Source organism: Syngnathus leptorhynchus, chromosome 9 (genome assembly GCF_054491065.1).
Source record: "Syngnathus leptorhynchus isolate UIUO chromosome 9, UIUO_Slep, whole genome shotgun sequence".
In the NCBI taxonomy this organism is placed as follows: Eukaryota; Metazoa; Chordata; class Actinopteri; order Syngnathiformes; family Syngnathidae; genus Syngnathus; species Syngnathus leptorhynchus.
In genome coordinates this window covers 3,883,757-3,899,006 of record NC_141203.1, presented here as the reverse complement: position 1 = coordinate 3,899,006, position 15,250 = coordinate 3,883,757, and the positions used below count along the sequence as shown (strand labels likewise).

The 15,250-nt window shown below is 41.8% G+C and overlaps 1 protein-coding gene and 5 non-coding genes across 6 annotated transcripts in view; 1 reads left to right on the top strand and 5 right to left on the bottom strand.

The window, feature by feature from the left end:
• Positions 1-15,250, top strand: part of il1rapl1a (interleukin 1 receptor accessory protein-like 1a) — a 287,826-nt gene that overhangs the window by 69,929 nt on the left and 202,647 nt on the right. The window contains exon 4 of the mRNA XM_085921128.1: positions 7,987-8,088. The gene's annotated coding sequence lies outside the window, so the exon portion shown is untranslated. The remainder of the gene's footprint in view (positions 1-7,986; positions 8,089-15,250) is intronic.
• Positions 9,288-9,360, bottom strand: trnaf-gaa (transfer RNA phenylalanine (anticodon GAA)). The gene has a single exon. It is a non-coding gene; the product is annotated as a tRNA-Phe (tRNA).
• Positions 10,154-10,226, bottom strand: trnaf-gaa (transfer RNA phenylalanine (anticodon GAA)). Its single transcript has one exon. It is a non-coding gene; the product is annotated as a tRNA-Phe (tRNA).
• Positions 10,607-10,679, bottom strand: trnaf-gaa (transfer RNA phenylalanine (anticodon GAA)). Its single transcript has one exon. It is a non-coding gene; the product is annotated as a tRNA-Phe (tRNA).
• Positions 10,939-11,011, bottom strand: trnaf-gaa (transfer RNA phenylalanine (anticodon GAA)). The gene has a single exon. It is a non-coding gene; the product is annotated as a tRNA-Phe (tRNA).
• trnaf-gaa (transfer RNA phenylalanine (anticodon GAA)) lies at positions 11,410-11,482 on the bottom strand. The gene has a single exon. It is a non-coding gene; the product is annotated as a tRNA-Phe (tRNA).

Sequence of the window (15,250 nt, the reverse complement as noted above, 5' to 3'; positions counted from 1 at the left end):
GTAAACAGAATACGCTGATCATTCACTGTGCAGATACGCACCCGCATCACACGTAACAGCAATATTGTCTTTATGTGTATGCAAAAGGATGGAAAACGTATAATGCTTGATCTTACAAGTTTTATTCCGTCCTCATAACTTAAAACACTCATATCTAAAGTTACAGCATAGTATTTACCCATTGAAAGAAGTATTGATCTGTTCAAGCAGCCCAAAGAACACCACAAAACGTGTTTTTGACGTATTATTTAGTTTGATTTTAGATGGGGAGATGTACGAGGCGGTGGACAGCTTCTGCTACCTTGGAGATATGCTCAACGCTGATGGGGGGGTGGACCTAGCAGTGACCACAAGGGCGAGAAGCGGGTGGAAGAAATTCAGGGAACTCATGCCCTTCTTAACATCTAAGGCACCATTCCTGAAGATGAGAGGCCAAGTGTACTCAGCCTGCGTCAGAAGTGCTATGACGTACGGAAGTGAGGGATGGGCCCTGAAAACAGAACAGGAAAACAAACTAAACAGAGCAGAAATGAGGATGATCAGATGGATGTGTGGTGTGTCAATGAGGAAGGAAAAGACCAGTGCAGAGCTGAGAAAGAGGATGGGAGTGGAGGCCATAGTGGATGTGGTGAGGAGAGGCAGACTGCAATGGTACGGACATGTAGTGAGGAAGGATGAGAATGACTGGGTGAAGAAAGACATGTTGTATAACGTAGAGGGAACAAGACCCAGTGGTCGGCCTAAAAAGACCTGGCAGACGACCGTGGCAGCCGACACAAAGGCACTCGGCATCAACCACGAGATGGCCATGGACCTTTCCCGGTGGAAGAAAGCCATATCGAGAATCCAGTCCAACCCAGCGGCGCCTGGAAAGCGGACTTTAAACCGATGATGATGATGATATTTAGTTTAAAAGGAAATAGTGCACTACAGTATTGTACCCCCGAATTACGAATTATTCCTCAGAGGTGTAATAACAAACACATCGAATGATGTGGCGTTTGATTTGAGAGGTTTCACTGGATATCAAACATAATTTTTTGTTGGTTTTTTTTGGTCCCGCCTCAATTATTTCAAACATCCATCCCCGCCTCCCCAAATCACGACTATATCAAAACAGTATTATGAGTCAATTAGGAAATACATTATACAAACCGCGCACCCCTTTTAGTTATGTCGCTGCTATGGTTTCAGTACATTAAACGCAGATTTCATTATACAGCAGTTAGGGCATACACAATTTAAAATGTTGCAGTGCGGCTCATTAAGGTGCTAATACAATAGATTTGCTAGAAAAGCAGTTGCAGTAGAAAAGGTTGTCGAAAAAGCAAGCAGTGTTTGGGATTTTGACTGCAATCAGTGCTGAGTGTTGAGAGAGAAATCGCTTCAATATAATTTCGCAGTGTGTGTACAGGTGATGCAATAACTCGTAAGAGTGAATTCTATTAGCTGTAAACAAGGTTCTCTGCATACGGCATCTTGGCACAAGGGTTTCTTCGCTCTGTGTACGTGTGATTGGATTTCATCTTTTGTTGCACGGAGCCAAACCAGCGAGGAAGCTTACACGTCGGCTGTTGGATTGTAATATTTTATTATTTTTTGCTCTTTGTGCATCTGTGGGCTTGTGTGTGTGTTGTGCAGACTGAGTCAGCCGTTTGAGTCAACCCTGTTTTGTTTGAAGAGCCTGCAAGTGCACTGATACCTGCTTCATGTACACTGCTTATAAAATGATTTTGACCACCAATGAAGGTTGATTTTACAGATCTGCCTCATTTTAAATCCAATTTCTGAAATCATACCACTTTATTACAAACAAAACAATGAAATGATTTAAACAATGGGCTTTTCCTCAAATAAACAATTTATTTTCATAAATGACATATTAACTCGGATATCCTCTGCTATGGCAGCACTACAATTCTTTTTGTATTTTTGTATCAATTTGTCTCCCCGGGCTCCCCCCCCAAAACAGATTTTTTTTCTTCTCTTTTGAAAACAAAATACAACTCCCATCTGAACTTAAATCTCAGAACAAACATAAAAAAGTAACTACATTTTGTGTATCAAAACAACCACATAGCTTAGCTTTCAAGTCTGCTAGTGTAATGCTAATGCTAATGCTAAGCATCAATGTTGCGATGCTTGAACACAAACGGTGCAAAGGGCTTCACATGGCCACAATTATTAGTTCCATATCCATGAGCTAAACGAATAGTTGTACATGTTGTTTTATTATGGTCTTATCTTCGCTCATAGAGTCAAACTGATTGCTAAATGCATGATAAATGACAAACGTTACATCTTAGAAATGCTCCCTTCACATTTAATTGATATGTTAAGGTTTTTTAGAAATGCTCCCTTTACATTTAATTGATATGTTAAGGTACAGAAAACATAATACGAGTCATATAAATGTCTCCTTGTGTCTCTGGCATTTCTAGGTGTCACACTGTTTTTGTTTATGAGCGCTTGTGAGTGGACATCATGCTGGCAGGTGAATCGATGTTAAAGGTTGACAGCTTCACAAGCATCTTTTTCTTTGTGACATTAAGCTGACCTCTCATCTCAGATACTTTCATCTCAACACCCCCGCCCTGCCATCACCACCAGTATTTCAATCTTTGATTAGCACTTAAGCTCTGCTTAAGTGAAATGTGTGGCGGGCTAAAGATTGAATCAACATGTGATAGGATGTCATGTTCAAGGCAATAAAAATAAAATCCCTAATGTCAAATACAACTCTGTCATGCGAGGCCACTGACTGACCCAAAATAAAGAGATGTTTCAAGGTCCAACTCCGGTCCTCAAGGGCCACTACCCTGAATGTGTTCGATGTTTCCCTCCTCAGATGTTTGACGCAGATGTTTTTTGAATGGTTGTGAGATCATATGATGCAAGCATGGCAAGGGTCAGAAGTGTCTCACGTGTTTTGTTTACTTTTTCGCTGCAAGCAACATAACATGCCCTGTCTTAAATACACATGCTATTATTAGCCTCCTGATGTATAGCCAGTCAGCCCAACTGTTATTTTAGCGTGATTATTTGTCCATAGATTTGTGGACATTTTCGGTCAAAATTACCCATGTAAGTATATTTCACTTGTCCATGACCTAACCTGCTTCATCTTCATTTTAGCCAATCACATAGAAACACTTTGCTGAACTTGCGTGTTATTTGTATTGTGATGCTGCAACTCAGGTGCGATGCGTGAGGCTGATGAGAATGGAGAATCGCTTCAAAGACAAGCAGAGTGAATTTTATGGAAGGGATCGGCGCAGTTCAGAGAAGAGAGCATGACCTATTTTTGAAGGCTCTGTGGATACAATGTTTCTGTTTCCCCACCACCGTGGCAAGAGGGAGGAACACACGTGACACATTGCTGTAGCCATTTTGCAATACAAGTCAAGCTATATTCAGAGTACTTTAAATCCAAATCATTCTAGTCACTAGACTTTGGAAAGAAAACTAAAGAACTATATCAACTCACAAATGAAACTATATACCACATGCTCAGTATGGATGGGCTTGGTAATTGTAAATTAAATTTCTATCGAGTTTGTGAAATTCAATATGTCTTAAAATAATTAGCAACAATTGACTTTTTGTTGGCTTGGATACAATTAAGTCTCTAGACTACAATTTAGGGGCAGTCTGGAGATCTTGGCAGCTTTATTTATTTTTCATACAAAAGGTATCTCAAAATGCCACACATATAGCATCTGAAAGCAATTAAAAGGCGTTAAAGCCATTTTAACGCAAAGTAAAGAAATTCAAATAACTCAAATCTTAAAAAAGCAAAGTGTGCAAGAACAAGATTTAGCAAAAATTGATGCTAAATGCTTTCAATTACATTAATAAAATCATAGATTTTACCCTCGGTTTAAACACGGGTACACTTTACTGATGTGTTTTGAATCTTTATTGATTCGTGGTATTTACTCTGACAGTAAAGCATACCAAAAAAATGTGGTGCCATATTATAAACAAGTACAAAAAAAAGCAATTTTTAACTAGATTTTGGGGGTGAGGGCATATTGTATAAAGAAATTACAGTAGGTAGACTGTCATAGATCATGTGATGCTAATTGCCTGCAGATTTGTGGCTACAGTGTGTTCTTCTCTTCTCTATTCAGTTCAGCGAACAACAAGCAGCATATTATGCACAAGTCTTGAGTTAAGGATGATCACAGTGACATTCATTGAGCATGCGATGTGGACGTATAGCCAGATAGCCAGTCAGCCAGGCCATTACTGTATCTACTTCTTCCATAGTTTGGTCATGTGCAAATAGAACATTGGTATTTTTCTGCAGGTTTTTTTTTTGTGGGGGGGGGGTTTAACAAGGCATAGCAGCAAGCAACATATCATGCACTGCATTGCATAAAGAAGCTTATTTCTCTGACAGTGACCTCAAAGTATGACAATCCCCACATCAAGTATGCAATAGGATGTGAAACCATAACATGACTTTGATGAGGATCCCGGAAGAATCCTTCCAAGAAGGCTGGGGAAGTGCGTAAGACTTCAGGGGGATTACTTCCAAGGCAAAAAGCTTTTGAGCACACTGGGTACAAAAATGGTATCAAATATATACATGACTCTTAAAACTCTGGCCATTAAAATTAGTGCATAGGCTACAAAAATATGCCCTTTTACAAGCGGATTATATATCCACAGCATAACATGAAACACCAACAAAGCAAAGATATCCTTTGGGGGTTGGTATCATCAGGTAGCATGGTGTTTGTGTCTCTTAGGAATGGAGACTTGACAAGAAGGCCAACAGCCAGTCTTGTCATTGAGATTTTGCACATTATGTGCTTTGTTAGTGGAAGGTGCAGAAATTGATCATTTGAGTAATTTGGCAGAATCCAACAACCACATACAACAATTTATGTTTTCTAGATAGAAATACAGTCACCATTTTGAGTTTAGGTCAGCCAAAATAAAGAATATTGAGGTTTGTCGGGCACGCCATATTGTCAACAATGTGTTTTCGAGCTTCAATAACATTACGCGGAAAAAAAAAAAAAAAAGATCATGGGTCGCAACGCAGTATAAATTCAAGCTTAAAGAAAACGTTCCAGGCAGATTGTATGATTGCAGGTCCCCAAATGCAATCATTGTATTTATAAACAATTGTCATTGAGGAAGCAGGGCCTGGAGACTCTGAGGTGGACTTTCCAATCTCTGGGGTCGAAGTCACTGAGGTAGTTAAAAAACTCCTCGGGGGCAAGGCCCCAGGGGTGGCTGAGATCCGCCCGGAGTTCTTAAAGGCTCTGGATGTTGTGGGGCTGTCATGGCTGACACGCCTCTACAACATTCCGTGGACATCGGGGACGGTGCCTCTGGATTGGGGTGGTGGTTCCCCTCTTTAAGAAGGGGGACCAGAGGGTGTGTTCCAATTATAGGGGAATCACACTACTCAGCCTCCCTGGTAAGGTCTATTCAGGGGTGCTGGAGAGGAGGGTCCGTTGGGAGGTCGAACCTCGGATTCAGGAGGAGCAGTGTGGCTTTCGTCCTGGCCGAGGAACAGTAGACCAGCTCTACACCCTCGGCAGGATCCTCGAGGGGGCATGGGAGTTTGCTCAACCAGTCCACATGTGTTTTGTGGACTTGGAAAAGGCGTTCGACAGTGTCCCTCGGGAAGTTCTGTGGAGGGTGCTTCGGGAGTACAGGGTGTCGAGCCAACTGATAAGGGCGGTTCGGTCCCTGTATCACAGATGCCAGAGTTTGGTCCGCATTTCCGGCAGTAAGTCAGATTCGTTCCCGGTGACTGCACTTTGTCACCAATTCTGTTGATAATTTTTATGGACAGAATTTCTAGGCGCAGCCAAGGTGTTGAGAGTGTCCGGTTTGGGGACCTCGGCATTCCGTCTCTGCTTTTTGCAGACGACGTGGTGCTGTTGGTTGTTTCAAGCCGTGATCTCCAGCTCTCACTGGAGCGGTTCGCAGCCAAGTGTGAAGCGGTCTGGATGAGGGTCAGCACCTCCAAATTCGTGTCCATGATCCTCGGTCGGAAAAGGGTGGAATGCCCTCTCCGGATCGGAGATGAGATCCTGCCCCAAGTGGAGGAGTTCATGTATCTTGGGGTCTTGTTCACGAGTGAGGGCAGGATGGAGCACGAGATCGACAGGCAGATCGGTGCAGCGTCGACAGTAATGCAGGCTCTGTACCAGTCTATCGTGGTAAAGAGAGAGCTGAGCCAAAAGGCAAAGCTCTCAATTTACCGGTCGATCTACGTTCCCACTCTCACCTATGGTCACGAGCTATGGGTCGTGATCAAAAGAACGAGATCCCGGATACAAGCGGACAAAATGAGTTTTCTCCACAGGGTGTCCGGGCTCTCCCTTAGAGATAAGGTGAGAAGCTCGGTCATCCGGGAGGGACTCGGAGTAGAGCCACTGCTCCTCCACGTTGAGAGGAGCCAAATGAGGTGGCTCGGGTATCTCATCAGGATGCCTCCTAGACGCCTTCCCGGGGAGGTGTTCCGGGCATGTCCCAATGGCAGAAGACCCCGTGGACGACCCAGGACGCGCTGGAGAGACTATGTCTCTCGGCTGGCCTGGGAACGCCTTGGGATCCCCCGGGATGAGCTGGCTGAAGTGGCTGGGGAGAGGGATGTCTGGTAGTCCCTCCTAAAGCTGCTGCCCCCGCGACCCGACCCTGGAAAAGCGGAAGAAAATGGATGGATGGATGGATGGATGGAACAATTGTCATTGAGTGAAACGTACAAAAGACCTATATTTAATAAAAATAATTTCCAATTGTGTGGTTTAACAATTGTCAATTTAATGTTAAGAAAGGTTGTCAGTATCTGCTGATGGTAACTATGAAAGTAAATTGTGATCTAACTGAATTATTTTTCACCTCAAGTAATGAGTTAAGTAATTAAGTTACTTTTGAAATGGGAGTAATTAGTAAAGTTACTTTTTATGGTAACTGAGGCTGGACAAAAAAGGAGTTTTGTCATAAATTAGCATGATGCCTTCTTGTGACTTGCTCCAAGTTAAGTGCTCTATAAATCAAAGAGAGTTGAACTGAGTTTAGTATTTGCATTTATTCCTCCCGGAACATGACGGCACGGCAATTGTTTGTGTTTCGCTTGCAGAATGCTGGGTGCATGAGCAATCAAGTTTGCAACTGGCTTTGTCTGCTCAACTCTTTAGTAAATCAGTCTTTTAGTCCTTCCTTTCCTTTTTAATTAGATTGTGTAGAATAAAGTGTCCGGGGAAATTATGAGTTTTAGAGTTGCTGCCTGATTTAATTTGTATAAGCTAAGTTAGCTGTTATTCCAAGTCTGTAATGAAGTCAATAAAGATAAACCTCAGTGTTTGAGAGAATGCCAAACTTTTTATCTGCAAAGAGTTTAACTGACAGTCAGCCAAGCGAATACAACGCTGTGACAAACAAAACTGTCGTTACAATTGCAAAATATGAGTATAAAACAGTACATATATTCATTTAATTAAAATTCACACCCTCATTGTTCTCTTAGCTGACCTCCATTGTGTGAGTCTGTAGGTGATGGATGAGCTCTAAATACAAAACAAAGCGAGCCCACATGCTTCCGTTTATGAGGCTGAATTGCAGGATTTATCACATTTTATTTTATTTAGCCTTTACTTAACCTCGAGTCCCTCGAGATTAGAATATCTTCGAGCAAGAGAAGACAAGTTTAACTTTAATTGGAACGAAAAAAGAAGAATTATATTATATATTACATTTTTTGGTCAACGTTGCCCACTCATAGCTTAACCGCACACACACACGTCTCTCGTAGGACGGCTTTGATGAGTAAGTGGAAGGACCACAAGCGGAAAAGTTTCTCTGCAGCCAGAAAGCTTTTCTGGCATTTTGCCCAATCTTGTCAATCTTTTCACCACTTGCACTGTTTTTGCATTCCCCTCTGGAAAAACAAACATACTAAAACTTCACATGTTTAACTTTGCTTCAATAATCTAAATGTGTTTTATTATGTTTTAGATTGGCAGCTGTTGTACACATGGCATAGGATCGATTCTCAGCCAGGGGGCCAAAACCCATCCACTGCTTGAATTGATGCTCCTCTCCCAACGAACAAATCGGGTGAGTCAAGAGTAAAAAATATAATGTATTTTCAAAAGTTATACCGTCTTTCAATTCATCCACTGTATATCAAGTGTATATCAAGAACACTCACATATTTGAAGTTCAGCATTTGGGAATTCATATTCTCCTCAGTTTATCACACAATCCCTATCTTTTTAGCGCCATTTTATGGCCTGTTGGTGCCAAGGAAATAAATTGAAGTGAATTGCAAATTTTGGCAAAACTCGGTCGCCATCTTGGTGGCTTAGTGATACACAATTACGGTAAAGTCAGTTGGGGAGTTTCATATTGACAAAAACAGTGTTTAGCAGTTATTTTCGTGCCACAGAACTATGTTAACATGACAAATTTTGGTCACTTCATTTGTGAAGTTTCACTAGTTGCGGCAGTGTGGGAATAATTGGCTTGAGTGATTACAAATGTTTTAGATAAGGAACAAAATTGCAAATGTGATCAAAAGAGTAAAATTATTAAAAAAACAGGAAGAATGTGGGCAAAACGTTTTGGACTAATAAATCAATGCAGCACTGCAACATACACAAGGACTCACACAACTTTGATCACATCTCACAGTTTTCCAGAAATGTAATCATCTTTAATAGTGTGCAGAGAACTCACTGCAGTAAGTCTCCGCACTGTAAGATTTATTTCCCTTTGCTGCTGCTGTTTTGGTTACCTACATTTCTCTCAAACAGAAATGATCCTCAGTCTAATGCTCTCTCAACTGTGCTATTTTGGCACGTGTGTCATTGTCCCTGAGACATTAAAGGTCGGAAATAGGCAGCTGCGACATTCCATATGTGACTGCACTGAGGCAAAGGTACTGCACCAGATGGGCTAAGGGACTCTAGAGTTGTATCTTTAGATCTTCAGTTGAACTCTCTCCCAACTGAGGTATTTTGGCAATGCTGTGACCACCTGGGCTGAAGGCCTAAAAAGTGGTACCTTTCGATCTTGAGTCGAACACTCTCCCAAATTAGGTATTTCGACATGTTTCATTCTTTCTGGGAGAATGACAGCAATGCCGAAACCCAGGATCAAACCAGGGAGCTTTAGATTTTCAGTCTAATGCTCTCCCAACTGAGCTATTTCTACACTTATGGCAATCCCTCTGAGACAAGAAAGGTAAAAAAAAAACAGGCAGCCGCAAATGTGCAGAAATGAGCTTCACTATGGGGACTAAAGGCATGGCGAGATGCTGAAATCTGGGGTTGAACCAAGGACCTTTAGATCTTCAGTCTAATGCTCTCCCAACTGAGCTATTTCAGCACTTGTTAGTCCCTCTAAGAAAACAAATGTACCGACAACGCCGAAACCCAGGACCTTGGGATGTGGAACTCTCCTATCTGAGCAATTTGGACACGTGGGATTTTCTTAGAGAGAATAAGGGTCACAGCACTAAATATTGTCCTGCATAAAGGCTGATGGACTGAAGACTGCATGAAATGCCGAAACCCGAAATCGAACCAGGGACCCAACAAAGGTAAAAAAATCTGCCAGCCGCAAACACAGAAATGAAACCATTCCTGGGCTAAAGGACCACAGACTTGGCCAAATGCTAAAATATTTGATTGAACCAGGGACCTTTGATCACAAACAGATTAAACTTTACCTGAGATCGGGGACAAATGACAGTGCCCAGTGCCGAAACCCATGATTGAACCAGGGACCTTTTGATCTTCAGTCTACTGCTCTCCCAATGAGGTATTTCAGCACTTCTGTACATGCATCTGAGATAACAAAGGCCAAAAACCAGGCAGCTGCGAACAAACCGGGCTAAACGACTAAAGACTGAGCCAGATGCTGAAACATTGGGTTGAATCAGGGACCTTTGAAACATAACCAAAGAAGACTGCACCTAAGCTCGGGGACTAAAGACTGGACATGAAGGCGAAACCCGGGATTGGACCAGGGACCTTTAGATCTTCAGTCTAATGCTCTGCCAACTTGGTTTTTTCAGCACTTCTGTCAGTGCTTCTGAGACAACACAGGTCAAAAACCAAGGAGCTTTAGATCACAAAGGAGACTGCACCCAAACTCGGGGACTGAAGATTGGGTACAATGCCGAAACCCGGGATTGAACCAGGGACCTTTAGAATTTCAGTCTAACGCTCTCCCAACTGAGCTATTTCGGCACATCTGGCAGTGCTTCTGAAACAAAAAATTTCCAAAACCAGGCAACAACAAACCGGGCTAATCGACTTAAGACTGGACCAGATGATAAAAGCTTCGATTGAACCAGGGACCTTTGGATCGTAAAGAAGACTGCACCTGAGCTCGGGGACGAAAGACTGGGTACAATGCTGAAACCCGGTATTGAACCTGAGAACTTTAGATCTTCAGTGTAACGCTCTCCCAAATGAGTTATTTACGCGCTTCCGAAGGGCTGAGACAAAAAAAACGTCACAAAACCAGGTAACCTCAAACGAAATCAATTGGGCCGGATACTGAAACCTTGGATTGAACCAGAGACCTTTGGATCGTAAACAAGACAACACACAAACTTGGGGACTAATGCCGAAACCCGGGATCGAACCAGGGACCTTTAGATTTTCAGTCTAATGCTCTCCCAACTGAGCTATTTCTGCACTTCTTTCAGTGCTTCTGAGTCAATAAAGGTAAAAGAACAGGGACCGTTAGATCGCAAAGGAGACTGCACCTAAGCTCGGGGACTAAAGACGGGACACGATGGGGAACCCGTGATTGGACCAGGGACCTTTAGATCTTCAGTCTAATGCTCTGCCAACTTGGCTATTTCAGCACTTCTGTCAGTGCTTCTGAGACAAAACAGGTCAAAAACCAGGGAGATTTACATCGCAAAGGAGACTGCACCTGAACTCGGGACAAAGCCGAAACCCGGGCTTGAACCAGGTACCTTTAGATCTTCAGTCTAACACTCTCCCAACTGAGCTATTTCGGCACATCTGGTAGTGCTTCTGAGACAAAACATTCCCAAAACCAGGCAGCAGCAAACGGGCTGACTTAAGACTGGACCAGATGATAAAAGCCTCGATTGAACCAGGGACCTTTGGATTGTAAAGAAGACTGCACCTGAACGCAGGGACAAAAGACTGGGTACGATGATGAAACCCAGTATTGCCCCTGAGACCTTTAGATGTTCAGTCTAACGATCTCCTAAATGAGCTATTTAGGTGCTTCTCAAGTGCTGAGATAAAAAAGGTCAAAAACCTGGAAGCCGAAAACAAAATCAATTGGGCTAAATGACTGTGCCAGATACTGAAACCTTGGATTGAACCAGAGACCTTTGGATCGTAAACAAGATTACACATGAGTTTTGGGACTAAAGATGGGGACCAATGCAAAAACCCGGGATCAAACCAGGGACCTTTAGATCTTCAGTCTAATGCTCTCCCAACTGAGCTATTTCGGCACTAAGTGAGTGCTTCTGTGACAACAAAGGTACACCTTCCACTGACCATCGACGTGGTGAAGAGTGAGCAGCACCAGATTCCTGGGGGTGCACATCAGTGAAGACCTCTCCTGGACCACCAACACTGCATCACTGGCGAAGAAAGCCCAGCGGTGCCTGTACTCCCTGCGGAAACTCAGGCGAGCAGGTGCTTCACCAGCCATGATGACCACCTTATACCGTGGCACCATTGAGAGCGTCCTCTCCAGTTGTATTGCTGTGTGGGGTGGTAGCTGCACTGAATACAACATGAAGGCCCTGCAGCGCATAGTGAACACAGCTGGTAGGATTATTGGTGCTTCACTCCCCTCCCTGAAGGACATTTACACCTCCCATCTCACCTGCAAGGCGACCACGATTGTGTGTGATGCGAGTCACCCCACTCACACTTTGTTTGATCTGCTGCCCTCTGGGAAGAGGCACAAAAGCCTGCGCTCCCGCACCACCAGACTCACCAACAGCTTCATACTCCAGGCTGTTAGGATCCTGAACTCTCTCCCCCCTCCACCCTTGGCTGCATAACGTCTTGACCTTTTGGGCCACGTTGGCTGCCTTGCACTACTCTCGCGCTATATTCTGACTGTCTGCTGTATGCACACTTGCTTCATTTTTGCTCCTTGTATTTATTTATTTATTTATTTATTTAATTATTTATTTATTCATCGCTCTTGTTTATTCATTATATGTGCCTTCTTGTTTTTTTTGTGTTGTTTTCTTGGATGTTTTGGTGTCTTGTCACCGTGGGATGGTGGGAAACGCAATTTCGACCTCTTTGTGTGTCTTGGCATGTAAAGAAATTGACAATAAAGCAGACTTTGACTTTGACCATATCTATTTGAGAGTTCAATAAGCTAAGAACATTGATATAATTCAGTTTAATTTTTTCCCTATAAAGAAAATTGAGGCGATGCATTTATTTGTGTTGAAGTGCTCAATTGTGAGACATGTCGTCTGTAAATGTAAGGGGTCCATTTGAGGAAGTACGCTATGTTCTCTACTCTTACACAAAGAAGGAGTTTGGACAATGAGCTGTGTTATTGCTCTCCGGTCAAGAAGTGTGACACTACTTTGGCCACCCATTGCTTCCACATATATACTCTTTTTGCGAGTCCACCTTGGTCCCCCGCCCTCCTCCTTGTCTTTTGCTCACCTTGCCTCTCATGTCTCTCAGTCTGTCCTTACATAAAGCAGTGTGAAGGCTAAGCTATGTGGGTTTGTCAAGTACCTGTGAGTACCTTGCCACTTTGGGAACCTTTCATTCACCAAGAACTTTTCCAAGATTGGCGGCCTTGTAAACCTACTCAGCCAGCTCAGTGCATCTGAGTATTGAGGGTTACTGAAGTGTAACAGACTAGCCAACAGCCTACCGTCGATCGTTTTGGACCACGGGTTGGAAATTTTCAGCCCTTGGGCCGTTTACAGCTCACAGAAAACTGAAGCTGAAACCGCAGAAGAAAAGGTGGTGGTGGTGGGGGCATGCATTTTCTATCCCACTTGGTGTCATTAAGGTTGTGGTTAATTGGAGCTGACTCATCCAACTTTCACTCAAGATTCTAACCCTGGATCTCCTAACTGTGAGCCAGATGTGCTAACCACTAATCCAATGTACTGCCCAAACCATTTAATACGTACTCGCAATTTACAAAAATATGCATTACTTTTGTTTATTTGATAAGAAAGTTAATATTCTCAGCAGAATTTTATAAAAACCCCAAATTGACAATTTCCTAATTAAATTGTATTCTTCAACAAAAAAAACAATGCCTGGCCGCTTTTTCTCCCTGGATGGTATTCAAAATTAGTGAGGTTCTTGCTTGGATTTAGGACAATAATCCCTGAAGAGGATCAATTTGGGAATTATGAACAGTAGTGTACTGATAAATCTCTGTTGATGGAGTGGATCAAGGCCTAATTCTCTGTTGTCCCGTTGCTACTGTATTAATGCATGGCCCACAAGCGGTCCAATTGGAACATGATTGAACCATCTTTTGGCTCACTGGTTAGAAATTAAGTTTGATGTGTTTGAGCCTTTTTGATAGAATTTGTATGAGTGCTTCTCGATCAGAAGTGGCGAAACAAAATCTAGAAATTGGGACAAATTGCAATATTAGCTGTCATTTCAACTGTTTATTGATACACCAGGATTAGCTATCCTGTTTGAGTCCAGCCTGCACACAGTTAATGATGAGTCTCTGAAAGCCCCCCACCCCCAATTTGTCCATTTTTTTGTCAATATCTTAATGACCATTTTATGTTTTTTAACATTCAGCTGATCCACTACAAATAACAAAAAGTTCAAGGATGGCTTCTATTGTTGTTACATTATTTCAGCTACACTCATTTGGCAGCAAAATAGTGTGGTCATAAATCTAATGCGTGTAAAACCTTTTACGTGAGTTCATACTTTTTGCAATGTCTTGAATACTTACATTAAAAAAAGTAAACTAATTAAATCCCCCTAGTGTGCACTAATATACACTAATAAAACACCAAGGCGAGAAACAGGGTTTGTACAAAGTACGAGGAGCACACAGGAAAAAATAAAGCATACAGCTTGTTCTCTACAAAAATGAGCCCACCCTAATTTATAAAAATCAATCAATTAATCAATCAATCAATCCATCCATACATATATATATATATATATATATATATATATATATATATATATATATATATATATATATATATATATATATATATATATATATATATATATATATATATATATATATATATATATATATATATGCATGCATTTATATATAAAATAATTTATATAAAATAAATATATATATGTATATATATACACACACATGTGTATGTGTGTGTGTGTGTGTGTGTGTGTGTGTGTGTTCAAGAATGTTTGTGTGCATTATTTATGGCCTAAGACATGTTTACATTTTGGGGCAGATTTTAGCAACCATCATGGAAGTACATGCTTGATTTGCTTTTCATGGACAAAATATTTGGCAGGCCAGACCAGGGACGCATGGGAGCCAATTTGTGTACAATCATTTCCATATCTCATCATTTAAGCATGTATCATAAAAAATAAAATAACTGACAAACTTTTTCATGAGCAACCAATTATAGGCAGAGCAAATCATCCGCCGTGAGTCATCCTACAAATTCATGCAAAGTCATTCACAGCCAAAAATGATGAAGTGCCAAACAGTGACACTCCTCCTTTTGTCACTTTAGGCTACAATTATTCTCCTTCTGTCCTTCTCCACATCTCTCTCTCTCTCTCTCTCTCTCTCTCTCTCTCTCTCTCTCTCTCTCTCTCTCTCTCTCTCTCTCTCTCTCTCTCTCTCTCTCTCTCTCTCTCTCTCTCTCTCTCTCTTCCTCACTTCCTCAGTCTGTCTCTTGACCTTAACACCAAGCCTTCGACTTTGGCAGGCGTGATCATATTTGTGTTCAAAACTTTTGAAACTCAAAGGAAAAGCGTTCATTTTGTGCAATAGAATAGATTGGGAATATCCAAATTTGGACAATTTATACATTTTACCAATCCCAAAACAAGAAGTAACACGATGTAAACTACATGTAGATGAAGTGTGTAAGTCCAGTTGTGTTATTTCTGTATTTGTTGACATGAAAAATGAAAACCAAAAATTATTTTGTAGGCAGCGAATGAAAGAGAATGCAAATGTGATGAATATAGGCTCAATCACACAACAATGGCCACAATTATGCAGATGCAGAATACCAACAACGATGAGGATT